This window comes from Nicotiana tabacum, chromosome 2 (genome assembly GCF_000715075.1).
Source record: "Nicotiana tabacum cultivar K326 chromosome 2, ASM71507v2, whole genome shotgun sequence".
NCBI classification, from domain to species: domain Eukaryota; kingdom Viridiplantae; phylum Streptophyta; class Magnoliopsida; order Solanales; family Solanaceae; genus Nicotiana; species Nicotiana tabacum.
Genome location: NC_134081.1, coordinates 40,629,325 through 40,646,716, shown reverse-complemented (window position 1 = coordinate 40,646,716; position 17,392 = coordinate 40,629,325).

Genomic DNA, 17,392 nt, shown 5'->3' with positions numbered 1-17,392 from the left:
TCGTAACTTAATGATAGTATTATTATTGGTCTTGTAGATTAAGGTACAAATAGGCGAGTTCAACTTGGCGATTTGAAATATTTTAATAGGGTATGTTAAGGCTATCCCTTCTTTCCTTTTTGGCATGATCCATATGATGCAAGAAATGAGCAAGTACGCAACTTTCACAAATACTTCTATACCTAGAAGCACTAGGGTTGCCTATGTTCTTGATTCCCCATAAGTCCTACTATCATATCGTTTGTTCATGGGTCTTATGATATTTCGAGAGATCTTATAGATTTACTTCCTTATCCATTGCATTCATTTATACATGTACATTGACCCATGACCAGATGACGTTATATACGTGTATATTATATGTATATATGGGGTATGAGGAAAGGTTATGGTGTTATATACGCACCTTCACCTGATCAGCTGGTATACGTTGATGATTTCGCCCACAGTAGATGAGATGATATAATGGGATGCCCTCAGAGGCTTGATGATGTTATGTACGCATATACTTATGCATGGTATGACATTTATACGCACATGCATGACATTATAAATTTTTCATGATTCACAGAGTTATTCAGACTTACAGGTTGAGTTCCTTACTCCGTATTTCTTTCATGCCTTACATACTCAGTACTTAATTTATACTGACATCCCTTTGCCTGGGGATGCTACGTTTCATGCCTGCAGGTCCCGATAGATAGGTTGAGAGTTCTCCTAGTAGGCTATCAGCTCAGCGGAAGGTGTTTGTGCACTCCACTTGTTTCGGAGTTGTCTATTTGGTCAGTATAATTTGAATATGTATTAATTGGTAAGGCGGGGCCCTGTCTCAACGTTTATGTACTCTTAGAGGCTTGTAGACAAATGTCACGTATATGGATACTTGTATGCCTTATCGGCATATGTTTTGACTATACAAATGATCATGTCGGCCTTATAGGCCCGTATGTCACATGTATGAGTTTTTATATCATGTTGGGTCATCCTATGTCTAGTATTCTTTATTCCCGTTATCTCATGACGACCATTCTGGGCCACTTACCCATGCCGGTATGATAAGAAAGATGTGTTGCATTGGTACTCGGTTGTGTAAGGCACTAGGTGCCCGTCACGGCCCTGCGGTTTGGGTCGTGACATTTGTCCTTATGGCGGTTACTTTGTTACTCATCTTAGCATGCCTCTTGATTCAGATATTTTGCCATCTTGAGTTTGGATTTGTGGTTCATCTTAAATTATGGAACGTGTCAGTGTTAAGTACGAACTAGAAAGCCATTTTAAATATGGTTCTTGATTCTCTTGACTATTAGGTTTCGACCCAACTTGATTTGAGGCTTCCGTCTTATTAGTCGTTTTTTAAATTTTATTTTCTTTAATAGTTTTTAGTTTATGTTATTTTTATCTCTTTAGTAGTAATATACTTTCCAGTAAATCTCCTTGGGTTTTCTTTATGCCACAGTTCTTTCCTAAGGAATATTTTTGTGTTGAACCGGGTGACGTTTTCCTATGATGGATGGCATAACAAATTTCTTAAGGGAATTAGTTTTGTTTAGTTATGTGGAGACTTTTGGATTATTTGGTACTAATAAAATTAGTCTTTTGCGTGTGAGTTGTGAATTGACAATATCCCTCCGAAATTTTATTTTGTAAATTGAAAACGTAAGTTGCATGGGATAAAATTATTTTTATGATAACTGTTTGGCTCATTTTGTGACTCTTCGCCCACTAGTTATCATGATATTGCCCTAATTATTCTTATTAAGAAGTGAAATTGATCCGTCTTGATTAGTTCATGTGCCATGTGTGTTACTTTTTTTAAAAAATAATTCTTGTGCTTACTTTCATCATCTAGAACTTGCCCGGTTGGTCTTTCAATGCTAATCTTAGTTATGTTTGGTTGGAGGGATGACCTTAGGCATTCTTTGTGATCTTTGAAAAAGCCTCTTTAGCCTTTCGAGCCTATCATTGCATAAATATTATCACTAGTTAACCCTATTTTAGCCTTTAACCTTTTCTTTGGTTACCACATTACAAACTTTTACCTTTTTGTGAAATAATTCACTCTTTTGAATCCGTCACTCCTTGAATGTTAAGAATGAGGATAAAAACCTAAGTTAGGGGTATTGGTGTCAATTGATAAATGGTGAAGATGTACATTTTGTGTAGAAGCAAATACCTCAAAGTTGTGTTATATGAAGATACTCAATTCCAATAGAAATATATATATATAAAGGAGAGTTTTCAGAAAATTAGAGAGGTAATTCAAGATGGTTCAATGTTGGTAGCTAGAGGTAAATAAGGACTATGTGGTTTAAAAAGAAGTAAAGTGCAAAAAAAAAAAAGACAAATGTGATTAGTGTTCAAGGAGGGTGTAGTTACTTGTATCCCAAATGATTATCCTACCCTTCCCTAAGCCTACATTAAAACCATAAAAGTCCTTATATGATCTCCAACTGAATATTGTTGAATTGGCGGCGAATTAAAATAAGGGCAAGTTTATGGCATGATAATTGTAACACTTGAAATTCCTTGTTGAGAGTGAGTGTTTTTGTGCATTTTTCCCTTGCATTGTTATTGTACATAACTTTCTTTCTTGTGAGGGAACATGGATTATGATGGATTGATGACATCAATAAGTGCTTTTGAGCCAGTTCTTGAGGTTTGGTTGTTGTTATTTAATTATTTTGAAACTCCATTGTATTCTTGAGATTGAGTTTTAAATGAGGGAGTTATTTGGTTGAAGTTCACATGCTTGAGCCTAATTATTAGTACCAACCAAAACCATAAGTGTTGTGATTAATTGAAGAATGTGATTTGGGAATGATAGCGATGCTAATTGAGTTTTAAATTGTAGAGCCTCATTGAGTTTTTGGTTTTGATTTGCTTGAGGACAAGAAAAAGTTTTAAGTTGGGGGTGTTGATGAGTGGTGATTACTACCACTTATTTTAGTCTCTTTTCTTTAGTTTTTGTATCCTTTAATTATAAGATGAGGCAATTTATGTTGCACAATGCTAGTATTTTAGGTACAATGAGTCTTAAAGAGAGTTGAGATCAAATAAAGTAAAATTGAGCAAAAATAGTTGACGAAATGCAAATGCAATTAGTGATTTTGCATCTGTGGAATTCTGTCTGCATCTACGAGAGGGTAGCCGCATATGCGGAATTGCCAATGTTCCACAGGTATCGCACATGCAATTGGAAATCCGCTTCTGCGGAGCCGCTTCTGTGGTAGAAGTCCTCATTTGCAGAGCCGCTTCTGTGGAACAACCAGTTCCTCACAAGACTCATATCTGCGAGTAGAATTCCGCATTTGCGGAGCCGCACCTGCGATGATTCTTCCGCAGGTGTGGCCAACGGGCTTCAGACCTGGACAACTTGGACATTTCACATTTTCTCTATTGCAAACCCACAAATACATGACCTGGACCATTTGGACAGGATCTTTGGTTGTCTTTGGCATATCCTTGGACAAAAATACAAGCTTGGAGCTAGGGTTATTGCATACACACTTGGGATTTAAAGATTTGAATCCTTTGGTTGAGAATTGCTTACCCATTTTTACTCATTTCTTTATTTTCTTGATTTGCATTGAATATTAAAGTGTGTGGTGTTAATTTCAATACTTGAATCTTGTTTATGGAAATATTTATTTTTAAAGTTTGGATTGAATATCTTGTCGTGCTTATGTATTGAATGATTTTTATTAATATTGAAGTGAGTTATTATTTCTTTAATTATTCTGGTTCTTTAATGTTTCCAACGGGATTATCTAACCCTAGGACTCGCACATTAATTTTGAATTAATCTAGGAAAAAGTAATTTTGGATTGGAAAAAATTAAATAACAAGAACTTGAGGCGTTAACCCTCATTTTATAGATTCTACCTAGGGGTAGAATTGAACTACTTGTAGCCACATCCGGTGCAGTTAATCTCTTAATTTCTTTAGGGAAAATTCAATTAGGGAGTCTTGTTAGTCTTCTGAAGAAGCTAATAAAGAATTATTATCCGAGGCTAATTAACATAAACTCACTCATATTTGTAAGATTATGAAATACATTAGATAGTTACTTGAGTGTAATTTCCCATATATCCATGCTTGTAGCCGCTCCTGCTTATCGGTTATACCCTTCGACCCCTGTTTTAGCAGCTAGCAAAAAGGCTTTGATCATTTTTCTCGATTTCTAGGTTAATTTACATTTCCGTAATTGGTTATAATATTTTCTAAAAAATACCTATTAGTGTTTGGCTTAGCATAATAAGCGATAATTCTCTTACTTGCCTAATCGCCTACATATTATTTTCTGTGGGATTCGACCTTGACTCATAGGTGGGTATATTATATTGCATGCGACAGTGTCCGCTTACTCTTTGAGGAGTAAATTTGGACGTCATCAGCCACAACGTTAAATGTGGTGCTTGGTGGGAGTCAACCTATCGTTTTCAAAATTTTAAGTTGTTTTTGAAATTTTGTTTTTTAGAATAGCTTAGTATATTGAATTTGATAATTTGCCAATTTTCATATTTTTTGGAGTTTATTTGAGAAGGTTGCATAGTCCGGGAAACTCAAACCATCAGTTGAAGAAAATTGCAGAAAACTATAGAGATTCTCGTTCACGGTAATAGTCTCGCGTTTGCGAAAAACAAAATATTTCCTTATCTCTTCACGATCGGGATAGACGAAACGCGGTCACGTGTTTTGAGAAACATATGTTCTTTGCGAACACATCTTCACTAATGCGATCGCGGCTCGTCAGATAAGTTTCGAAAACACTAAAAATCTAAAGAGAACTCACTTCTGCCCAAAATATAGTAACAACTCTTCCCACTCTCCTAACCCCTGGAAATCATCTCCAACTCTCAATTCTTCAATTCCATTGCTATCTTCACTCCCCATTCTCAAAGGTATGTGCTTCGTAACTCTCCTCCTCATTAAACTCAATTACTTCTCTTCTTTGTGCTAAAATAGTGTAAGTAAAATCCATGGTTCTTCATGCTTAGGGCTGAAAATCTTAGGTCTTTGATGTCATTATTGTATATGAAATTTGTTCTTGCTTGCTGGGTGAGGTTGGTTGAGTGTGAGTGTTTTACTGTTGCAAATATTTGGGTAAGATGTGTGCTAAAATGGACTGAAAAACGAACAAAAAAATTGGTGCACACGAACTGTTTGATGGAATTCCCAAACGACTTGTTACTAGGCGAGGAAAAAGACCTTGCTGATCGCGATGCCCACTTCCGCGATCACGTAGGTCTAATTCCGCTGAGTGTATAATTGTCCTTTGCGATCATAGTGCTCTTACCTTGACCGCATTGTGTTAAATCAGCTGAAAACAAAAATGGTCTTCGCGATTGTGATGGTCAATTCCGCGATCATGATTCATTAGTGCCCAGGCAACAAAATAGTAACTATGAAAATTCTAATCTTAATGTTTTTTGATCACTTTCTTTGGCCTAAATACCTCCTAATACGATGCTTTAAGTATCAATACAAGTTTTTAACATGATTACCCCCTTTTTAGGTACTTTGAGCTTGAAAATGGCTTCGACATCAAATGAAAATGTTCAAGAATATGCCGACCAAGTTGTCCAAGAGGAGTACTTTGATCGGGACACGTTCTCATCACTAAGATGTTCCCACCGCTATGACAAATAGCTGTATAGAAGCATGATCAAGGAAAAGGGCATTCTTTTGGCCGACCTTGAAGGTCAATGGCCCGAGTTCTCTGGAAGGTTGGTGTCGAGTGGATGGATTCATTTTTCTAAGGAACCAAGAAAAGCCAATCATGAAGTGACAAGGGAATTTTATGCAAATGCCTTGGAGACCGACTCGAAGAATGATTTGGTTGTCATTGTCAGGGGCAAGGAAGTCCGCTTTGATCCAGAACTGATAAATGAATACTACAACCTTCCCAATATTGACAATAATAGGTACAGGGATAGAGCTAAAGACTTGGGCTCACAATGGTTTGTGGACCATTTTCATGGCGGAAAGATGCCGAATTGGATAAAAAATACTCAAGAATCGAGTCTTCTGAGAAGGAAAGGGTGATTTGCGCTATCAAGAAGGGCACACCGGTGAATGTGGGGCAGATTATTGTTGATGAGATAGAAGTGGTTGTTGCGTAGAGGACTAAGAGTTTATTATTCAAATCCTTGATCACACATTTATGCTATGAAGCGGGAGTGGAGACGAGACCTACAGAGAAAGAAAATAATCCAGAGAAGTTAATTCATCGATTGCTGAGAATAGAGTGGGGAATGCATAGAAGAAAAGAAAGATTGATGTAGCATCTCCCTCATTTGGCCAGTTTCTTGAAACCACTACTGAGATGCTCGATTCTCCCGCAGCTGCCACAGGGACTTCTACTGCCATTGTACCACTTGATCAGGGACCTCTATCACTCAGGTATATCTCTCGCCAGGTCTATGGCATGGAGACAGAGGTCTGCCACCTTGTGGCTGGTCTCCCTTCCGGACCATCTGGAGAGAGCACATCTGCAGTTCCGTCAAGGACAGTAAAGAGTCCATCTTTGATAGATCTTTTTCGAGAGAAGCATGCCAGTAAAGCCAAACTGGGTAAGATAGAGCGGAGGCAGATGAAAGAGAGAACATGAGAAGAAGAGCAAGTTCTTGAGAAAGATGATGAGCACACTGAGGAAATTTTGTGGATCAGATGATGGTGACGAGTATGACTTGGAGCTCACAGTTTCCAGTACCTCCATCTCCGAGTGATGCAGCTTTCAGGGAGCACCTCTCACCATTTTACCTTGTTTTTTTTAGTTGCATTGAGGACAGTGCAACACTTTAGGTTGGGGTGGCTCATTTATATTTGATGTATGTATGTGGGACATGATTATTTTGTGAAATTTTGTAGTTTATTGGTGATATTTGTAGTTTGTTTTTAGCATGTTAGCACTAATTTTTATTCTTTTTATTTTGTTACTTTATTTACTTGTAGTAGTGTTAATTAAACTCCTTATTTTTTATGCCGCGGTTCTTTTCCAAGGAAATAATTTGTGTCGAACCTGGTTACTTTTCCCTATGATGGATGGCATGACAACTTTCTTAAGGGATTAGTCTTATTTAGTTTTTGTCTTTTTAGACGAATTTTTTTATCTAGTTAGTTTAGTAGTTAGTAGTAAATAAAGTGATTATTGGGCGTGATCTTTTTGTCCATAAACCAACGTATGGCTTGTTTAGTACCAACATATTTACACTTTAGCATATGAATTATTGGTGGTTTGAAATGAAAAATGATTGATCTGATAATCTTTGTTGTGACTTTTAGATTCCATTTTTGGCTCTTTGATTCATTAAATAGTCTTTTAGGCTATATGTGACTTACTCAAGGCTTTAAACCTTGTTTAATAGAATCGCCTAGGAATAAGTGGGTTCTATTTGGCATAAATTCGTTATTCTTAATTGCAACACTTTTATATTTGGGAAAATCATAAAGAGAAAATATTACCCAACTATTGGGAAATATTGGGTAGTCATTTAGAAACCATTTGCATATCAAGGGACCTTCCATTAGAAATATATCATATTAACACCGATAGCATTACATTCCATTGATGGGGATACAACCTTGGTTTCCTTAATCGAATTAATTACATTCTCATAACAAAATAGTTTTCTCGATAGCTCATAATTATAACACTCACTTTTAAGCTAACAGAATAGGATTAAGACTTAAGTCAAGTTTCACACTATTCAAGTAACCTTTTCTCACCTATTCCCTGTGGGATTCGACCCCAACCTAGTTGGGTTATTATATTTGACATCTACCGCCTTACACCATTTATTTAGGTGTAATTTGAGTGTATCAAATTTTGGCGCCGTTGCCGGGGAGACAACAATTGCTATCTGTAGAGACAACAATTGCACATTCCATTGCAGACATGGTCACCAAGGCCAATCCCTCGACCACACAGCCATCACTGGGTGAGGCTAGCAGCTCCCAGGTCCTAGACCCAGCTTCACAGCAGGTGGAGCTTTCTATTATGGCCTCAGACACCACCACACAGTCCGAGGTTCCACATGTTGCCTCCACAGTGCCAGTATCTGATCCCACAGCTGCCCCAGATGTTCCAGCCCCTCCTAGTGCACCCTACGAAGCCCCTAAACTTTGCTCTTACTTTCTCAATGCATTGGGGACAATGCATGATTTTTGGTTGGGGGTGTGGTAGTCAAATTTTGTGTGAAACTTGTATATAAACTCTTTACTTTAATAGTGTAGATTTGTAGATAGCAATGAATTCCCCTCGGTTTTTCTTTGCCTGGTTCTTTTCCAAGGGTGTAATAGTAGAACTATGGCGGTAGCACAAAATATTTTGACTTGTTTGGTGTTGTTGTTCTAGCTTCAAGAATGTGATAAGTTTTTGTTGAATAAATTGCACCCTTCTAATTTGGTAAATAAACGGTTAGTCATTCTTGTGAACTCGAGGCTCGCTCTTTGACTTTATGCTTACTCAAAATCTCAAATATCATGTGATGAAGCTTTGAGTTGCCTTACATTCACTTGAGGGCTGAAATTATGCTAAGTCGAATAGTTCATGCGTTGTGAGTGAGTGAGGATTTGTATAAATAATGCATATGCTTAACTTGTGATGTCTAGAACTTGCCCGGTTGGTTTCTTAATGCAACGCTCCGGTTAATTATTGGGTGCTGAAATGATCTTAGGCTCTCTTTGTGATTGCTAGCTAATTTTGACCAAATTGGCCTCCCTGGTACATCAATTACCCTAGTTACTCCCGTTGAGCCTTTAATCTTTTATTTGGATACCCCAGTACAAACCTTTACCCCTTTCTGAAATAATTCCCTCTTTTCAACCCATCCCTCCTTGAACGATTAAGAATGAGGCTAAAAGCCTAAGTTGGGGGTGTCGGCGTTAAGTGGAAATTGGTAAGATTGCCCAATGTGTGCATAAGAAAAACACAAAAGCCTCAAACATGTATATATGAAGATACTCAAGCTCCAATGGAAAAACAAAAAAAAACATTTGTATATAAAAAAAAGAGAGAGAGAAATGGAGTGGAGTCTTGTGAAAACTGAAGAAATACTTTGAGGTGGTTCTATGTCGGTAACTCGAGGTCAATAAGTGCTTTTTGTAATAGAGGCAAAGTGTATGTATAGTTCAAGGAAGGTATAACCACTACATTCCCAAATAATCGTCCAACCCATCTTGAAGCCTACACTACAACCCGTGCTAAGTCCTTGGTGATCTAAAACCAATTATTCCTGAGATAGCAGTGAGTTAAAATAAAGGCAAGCATATGGACTGATACTTGTAGCATTTAGCTTTCTTTCTGATTGCAAGAGTGTTTGATTGTATCTCCTATACATATTTGTGAGTTGGGGATTTTCTTTGTTGTGAGCATGCATGAATTGCAAGATCGAGCAGAAGTTAGGTTCTTGAAGTAGGATACAAGTGCACTTAGCTATGGGTAGCATTCTGTCATTTTGCTTGAGGCTCGAAGTTTACAAGTTGATTGGTCGAATTGCTAGATAATCGTTGTCTTCCAGGAAGGGTGAATAAAAGAAGTTGCATGCTTGGTAGCTAACAGTCAGCACTATCTACAATCATTGCTATTTTGTGATCTGTCGAAAATAGAGTAGTGTATGATAGGATGATTTTGCTTTAGTTGCTTGAGGACAAGCAAAAGTCTAAGTTGGGGGTGTTGATGTGCCGTATAATTTCGTCATTTTTTATACTAATTACATAGACTTTAACACGTCTTTTAAAGCATTTTGAGTTATTTCTTATCAATTTTTGTTGTTTTGCAGTGTACCAGACTTGAAGAACCAAGAACACAGAAAAAAAGACAAAAACCCACAGAAAGGCAGAAATGCGGCAGGTCTGCGACCGCAGAAGTGTTGTGCGAGCCGCAAACCAACCGCAGACTGAAGCAGGTGGTCCAGCTCTTGAAGAGAGAAATATGCGGTCCATTATGCGGTCGCATAATGCTTCTGAGAACCGTATAAGTGCAAATAAGATTCTGCAAGAGCCCTTTTTGCGACGCAATCTGCGGTCGCATAATCAATATGCGGACCATATAATGGATCTACGATGGGGAACTGGGCATGCAATTATGCGGCAACTTTGTAATTTTGCGGACCGCATACACGATTTGCGACCCATTCTGCGGTCGCAGATGTGTTCTGCAGGGGCATTTTTGTCTAAATTTGACCCCAACTTTTGGCCCATTATAAATAGATTTACTAGGGTTTTTTTGGGACATCTTGTATGGAAAAGAGGCTACTTTTAGAGCATTGAATACACCATTGTTTTGGAAGCTTTTGAAGAAAGAATCTTGTATCTTTGTAAGCTTTATGACTTCATTTATTGCTTTATTCTTGGATTTTAGTATGAGTAGCTAGTTTTAAATACTAAGGTTGTGGACCCTAAATGAGTGTAATATTAATGAGTGTTTACCATTGAATATATATATAATGATTGGTTGATATTTATTCATTTCTTATGCTTCATTTATTGTTAGTGGTTGCAAACATTAACTAATTCCATTTCACTCTATCTTTACTTGGAAAAGTGAATTAGAGTTTGGTAGAATTGAATATAAAAAACTCAAGGCTTTAAATCATGTTTAATAGAATCACTTAGGAATAAGTGAGTTCTATTTGGCATAAATTGGTTATTCTTAATTGCAACTCTTTTATATTTGGGAAAATCATAAAGAGAAAATATTGCCCAACTATTGGGAAATATTGGGTACTCACTTAGAAACCATTTGCATATCAAAGGACCTTCCATTAGAAATATATCATATTAACACCGATAGCATTACATTCCATTGATGGGGACACAGCCTTGGTTTCCTTAATCAAATTAATTACATTCTCGTAATAAAATAGTTTTCTCGATAGCTCATAATTATAACACTCTCTTTTAAGCTAACGGAGTAGGATTATGACTTAAGTCAAGTTTCATACTATTCAAGTCACCTTTTCTCACCTATTCCATGTGGGATTCGACCCGAACGTAGTTGGGTTATTATATTTCACATCGACCGCCTTACACCATTTATTTAGGTGTAATTTGAGCGTATCAATAACTACCACATTAGTATAATTTCCCATTGTATTTGAATATTGATAATTTCTTGTTCCAGTCATTCTGTTTATATACATTTCATACATGTTTGAATATGTTGAGTATATGGAGTGTGTGTCTAATGACTTTCTTTCTTTTTGGGGAATGCACATCATTTGGGCTTGCTGAGTTGAGTTACTAAGGAACTCAGGCCCAAGTCCCAGCCTTGTTGCATTTATCTGGATGGTCCAGTCAGTTGTAGCCATATCTTTGAATTGCTGGGCCTACCTTCTTGAGGCCCAACTATCAGAGTCCAGTCTTCTTCCCCTCATTTCCTTCGTTATTAATTATTGATTCCTTAATCTAGTTTACTGCTTCATTACTTTTACCTACCGCCTTGTTGTTCTATCGTATTTCTTTATCATGTATTTAACACTCATATATTAGATCACGTATTTTATCTTCATGCTTTAATATCATATGAAACATACGCAAGTTTTTAGATAATATAGGATTTAAAAGGAACTAGTTGGTAACTAATCTTCGTTAATTATAATTCACTCCTATAATTTTTAATCTGATCGTTCACTTGCCCATTTTAAAATGGATTTCGAAGCCCAGAACTCAGTAAAAAAAAACAACAGCAACCTTTGAAAAAGGGAATCAGATCTGAATTGCAAGTTACTATCAAGACACAAATCAGAATTTTCGCAAAAACGAAGTACCGTTTCCTTAAGGGATTTTTAACAAAAATGACCTTTTTAAAAATCTTCGAACCAAGATATATCTTAGGTTCTTTTCTTACAAAGATCCTTTAGAATTACATGAACACTACCCTCCCTAGACCCCATTAGTGGGATTATACTGGGTTGTTGTTATTGTTGTTAGTTATATACCTATTTCAGAACTCTTTTAACATATCCCCAAACTCCTTTATAAATTCACATTCCTCTTAAGTCTCACATCCCTTTTATATACTCTCCCTTGGATATATAGTAAGCCGTACTTTTAATAGTAATTAAGCATAGTATAAATAACTGATCCCTTAAAATTAGTCTAAGTCCTATGGAGCTACCTCGGGTAGATTTTAAGGGGTGCCTAACACCTTCCCCTTATAAGAACAAGAACCCTTACCCATAATCTCACCGGTTAACAGACGAGTAAAAAATGTAACTTAGTAATCAAATAGGTACCCTAGTATACCTTTAAATATTAGGTGTCAACTCTCTTTCATCAACAACAGAGAAACTACAAGTTCAATCATGTCTTGACTAGTGCAAAATAGGGTGCAACAAACCCCAACATAGTGAATTCAGTCTTGCAGATATGACGCCGTAATTTTTGAGAAATATTCAGATAGGAGTTGGGGTAGTTAAAGGTACCATATAAGTGTTACAAAAATAAAGGAGAGTGCCACTGGGAAGACAGTCAAAAATTTCAGTTCAGAAGCAACCCTACGAGCACAAAGGTGGGGAGGTAAGTAACTAGGGATAATTATAGGCGAGCAAGAACATAAAAAATTCTATCTGGTACTACAAGAGTCAGAGGGTCTCCCCTAGGTACTACAACAAAAGACTAGCTGGCGAAATAAGGAAGAAGGCTTCAACCTAAGTATAGTAACTTGAAGAAGAAATGGTCTTGTAACAACAGTCTCGCTACAATATTGTATACACTCCAAAAGAAAGTGGCACCTATCATAGCTAATGAATGGAAAAAAAATCAAAGGTGATATTTGATATCATACGAGTTACAAGAAATTTCAGTATTTGTGGGCAATAAGATAAGACAAGTATTCATGCAACAATTGGCAGAACGACCATGAAAGTAATTACTTACATTTAAAGAAAACTGAAAAGGAACGAAAGGAAATCTATGGCGATAACAAGTTAAAGGAAGATTGGGAGTAGTATAAATAGTTATTTGTAGGTTGCAAGATAAAATATCTTAGAGTGACAAGGTTTTACGTAGATAGGAGTAAGGATAAGAAAAGGTGAGTGAGAAGGTGATGAGAATAGGTAAGTCCTTGGGATTAAACACATCAAAACAAGAGAGCTAATGGTTTCTGTAAGTTATAGAAAGCTCGGTATAGCCTGAATGAACCCAGAGGAGTCTAAGACTAGGAGAAATTAGAAGAGATGAAATGCTTCCCTGGAAGTAGAATAACCGTGTAATGGTGATAGATAAGAGGATGACATTTAGGCATTTGATTGAGTAATGATTTTAAGAAAAGGAATTTCATGAATTGCACGGGATTAGAATAACCCTATAAGATGAATCATGTTGGGTTGCTATGAAATACGGCTATTGAAGTATAGTATCGTCCCTAAGTGGATCAGGGAAATCACTTCAAATGTTCCATAATGCAATGTGAGCCCTATTGACAATGTATTACGTAAGAGGTTTCAAGTCATCTGTGGTAGATTATGGATCAACATTAAGGTGAATCAACAATGGATGGATAAAAGTTACAAAGTATGAGATGAGATTAGGCCGTCATTATTAAGATGAATAGTAATGAGGAAGCATGAAAGGACTTAGATTTATACATATTAGATAAGCAGCGAGAGAGTAACCTAGAGTTGGGTAGCAGACCTCGGTAATAATAAACTGAAGTAAGAGTTATGGTATAGTACGACCTACCTAGTTATAGTAAAGCCATAAGCATATATAACCGAGGTTATAAAACAAGATATATCAATAGTCGTAAGTTCGATAAATTACCGAGCAAGGAAATTTAGTACACTTATAGATTCCCAGAGGGACAGCTTGTCATAGATTTGTATATGTTCACAAAGTGAGGCCTAGAGATTGGCTAAAAACTGTAGGAAAAAGGATAGAATAGTTGCATAGGCGCACATACAAGGTCATAGTCATATAAGCTACATGATAGAAGGTAGCAATAATTACGAGATTGGAAGAATTCTGACCACAAGTCGTGGTGTGAGAAAGAGGCCTAAAGTTAGGAATGCCCTGGCCTATGGATTTATTCACAGAACAATTGCCTAGATAGAAAGGACAATAGTAAAGTATTTGTAAGAGCTATAGGTTATGAGACTTATAAGCGCATCAGTCAACATTCGAGGATGAATGTTCCAAAGAGGTGAATGATGTTACACCCCAAGTTTTCGAACGTGAGAATACGTCGTAAGTCAATTGATGTAAGCTCATAAATGAGATCATCTTTGAAAGTACATAAAGTAAGTTAATCGTGTAACCTTGGAGGTTACAAATCTTTAAGATCATGAATAACAAGTACCAAGAGGGTTGAAAGGCTTAGAAGTTAAAAATATTGAAGAAAATAAGTTTCGTCGAATGTCGACAAGTTGGGAATGTTATAACATGTACTTTTGGGGTGATACTAGGGTGCTTAACATGATAAGGAGGTTATGTTATGAGTTATTTTAGTTGTATGATAGTCTTGTATTACGTTTTGAAGTCAAGCGAGTTGTGGAACAAAAGTTGGCAAAGGTCATCACAAGTTACATTCATAAATGTGTTGAAAATTAGGTCAGATGTACCTGCTGTTTTCTCCCAATATACTTTGAATTACGGGATGATCAACATATCAAATTGAATATCTAAGAGTGTAGTTTCTAACGGATTAAACCGTTCATCGATATAATATCAGAGTAGAGAGATATTCACATTTTCATGAGACCACGCAAGCAGCTCCCAATGGGACCCACTTAGGCGGTGGTCGACCTACTTCACTTTAAAAGGGGTTGGACGGCTCAATTTTGGTCATTTTCGACCAAGGAAAGTTCCCAAACTCTCTAAAAACTTCCCTAACAGTTATCCAAGGTTCCAAGTCGAATCCAAGGTGGTTTTGCCTAAACCTAGCCTCAAAAGTTAGCCTAAGTGAAGACGAGAGTCTCTATGGTGTTGTGATATATTTAAGGGTGCTTGTAAGCTAAGGGAAGCTTTGATTCGAGTTCGTTCTGATTATTTAAGGTATATATAACACCCTATTTCTTGGTCTTATGCTTATCTATGTGTTGCTTAAGTTATTTGGATGAAGAATTACAAGATAAAACTTGAAGTTGTATAAGAAGTTGTTGTCTCTTATTGGACTATTTTGGAGTTATGTATATGACTTCATATGGATGGAAATTGTGGGGACTAGCTTGGTTATAATGTTCTAATTTTTGTTACGCTTGTCAATATGTTGAGTATGTTGATGATGTTCTAAATAGGAGAAAAAACAACTACACAATACCTAGAAGTTGTCCATGATGTTGTTATATCTTGCTAGGTTGTTTGATGTCACTTTTATGATGGATATAAGACTGGGATGTCATTTAAATATATATGTTTATATGTTGGACCTACTGATGGTGTTGTAAGTACAGGGGGGATGGGAAAAAGAGTTGGTGTTTGGTTCCAATCCAAGCTTGCCGCTCGTCGTGTTAAATAGTAGTTTTGTGTGTGACATTTATGCACTTGTTGTTTTGAAGCTTGATTTGTGTTGTGGTGCTGAAAGTATATAAGTGAAGGTTGTATGGGTTTATGTTGGTTGTTTTTGTTGGTATATGGTATTAGATAAAGCACTTGTTACAGGGGAGATGCTGCCCAAATTTACATAAACGAGTCATTCTTTGTACGATAGTTGCATAATTCGTAGCTTAACGATAGTATTATTATCGTTGTTGTAGATTAAAGTGGGACGATACAAGTTCAACGTGTTCATTGGACAGACTGTGATAAGGTATGTTAAGGCTGTCCCTTCTTCCCTTTTGGCATGATCCATATGATACAAACGAAACGAGCAAATGCAGAACTTTCACAAATGACTCTATACGTAGAAGTACTAAGGGTGCCTATGTTCTTGATTCCCTATGTGTCCAATTATTATATTGTTTGTTCATGGGTCTCAGAAAATACGTAAGTTGATAAAGTTTATTACATGATATTAACCGAAGGCATATTGATCTTATGACATTACGAGAGATCTTATCGACTTACTTCCTTATGCATTGGATTCATTTATACATGTACATTGACCCATGACCAAATGGCGTTATATACACGTATATTATATGTATATGGGTATAGGGAAAGGTTACGATATTATATATGCACCACCACATGATTAGTTGGTATACGTTGATGATTTTGCCTATGAGGCCGATGTGATATGATGGGATGCCCTCAGAGGCTTGAGGGTATTATGTACGCATATACCTATGCATGATATGATATTTATATGCATATACATGACACTATAAAGGTTTCATTACTCACTGAGCTATTGAGACTTACATGTTGAGTCCTTTACTCCATGTTTCATTCATGTCTTTTATATACTGCTTTTCATGCCTTACATACTTGGTACTTTATTTGTACTAACGTCCCTTTTGCCTGGGGACGCGGTGTTTCATGCCCGCAGGTCGCGATAGATAAGTTGACAGTCCTCCTAGTAGGCTATCAACTCAGCAGAAGGTGTTGGTGCACTCCACTTGCTCCGGAGTGGCCTATTTGGTCAGTATGCTTTGGACATATATTGATTGGTATGGCGGGGACCTGTCCTGGCCTCTATGATGTTTGTGTACTCTTAGAGGCTTGTAGACAAATGTCATGTATATGGATGATTGTATGGCATTGTTGGCCTATGTGTTGAGTGTAAAAATGATCATTTTGGTCTTATAGGCCCATATGTCACATGTATGAGTTTGTATAGCATGTTGGGTCGTCCTATGCCGAGTATTCTCTTATGTTTAATTCTGGTTATCTCATGAAGGCCTTTCTGGCTCATTTACCCATGATAATATGATAAGAAGGATATATTACATTGGTACTCAGTTGAGTTAGGCACCGGGTGCCTATCGCGGCCCTTTGGTTTGGGTCGTGACATTGAGTTCATTGGTTTTAATTGAATTTTGAATATATATTTCACTCGAGTTTGCATGTGCCATGTGTGGTGATATTTGTTATGAGTTCTTTTTCATTGTTTATATTCTAGAACTTGCTCGAAATGTGTTTTAAGGCAAAATCTTAGACTAACTTGGTTTGAAAAATGATATTAGGCCTTCCTTGGACCGTTATTGTGCCTTAAATTTCCTATTCTTGCATATTTTTCCTAGTCAATCCCTTTTGAGCCTTTAACTATTTATTTGGCAACCATGTTACAATCTTTAACCCTTCATTCTTTATTGATCTATCTTTTGGCATCCCACTTCCCTAAGTGCTTTGAAAGTGTAAACATAGCCTAAAAGCCTAAGTTTGGGGACAGTTGGAAAAGTTGTGATGTGAAAATTGCTTAAAAGGTGAAATGAGAAGCACATTGGGAAAGTTTCATACCGGTTGGATACCCTATCCCGGTGTAAGATTCATCATGGCTTCCATGTCA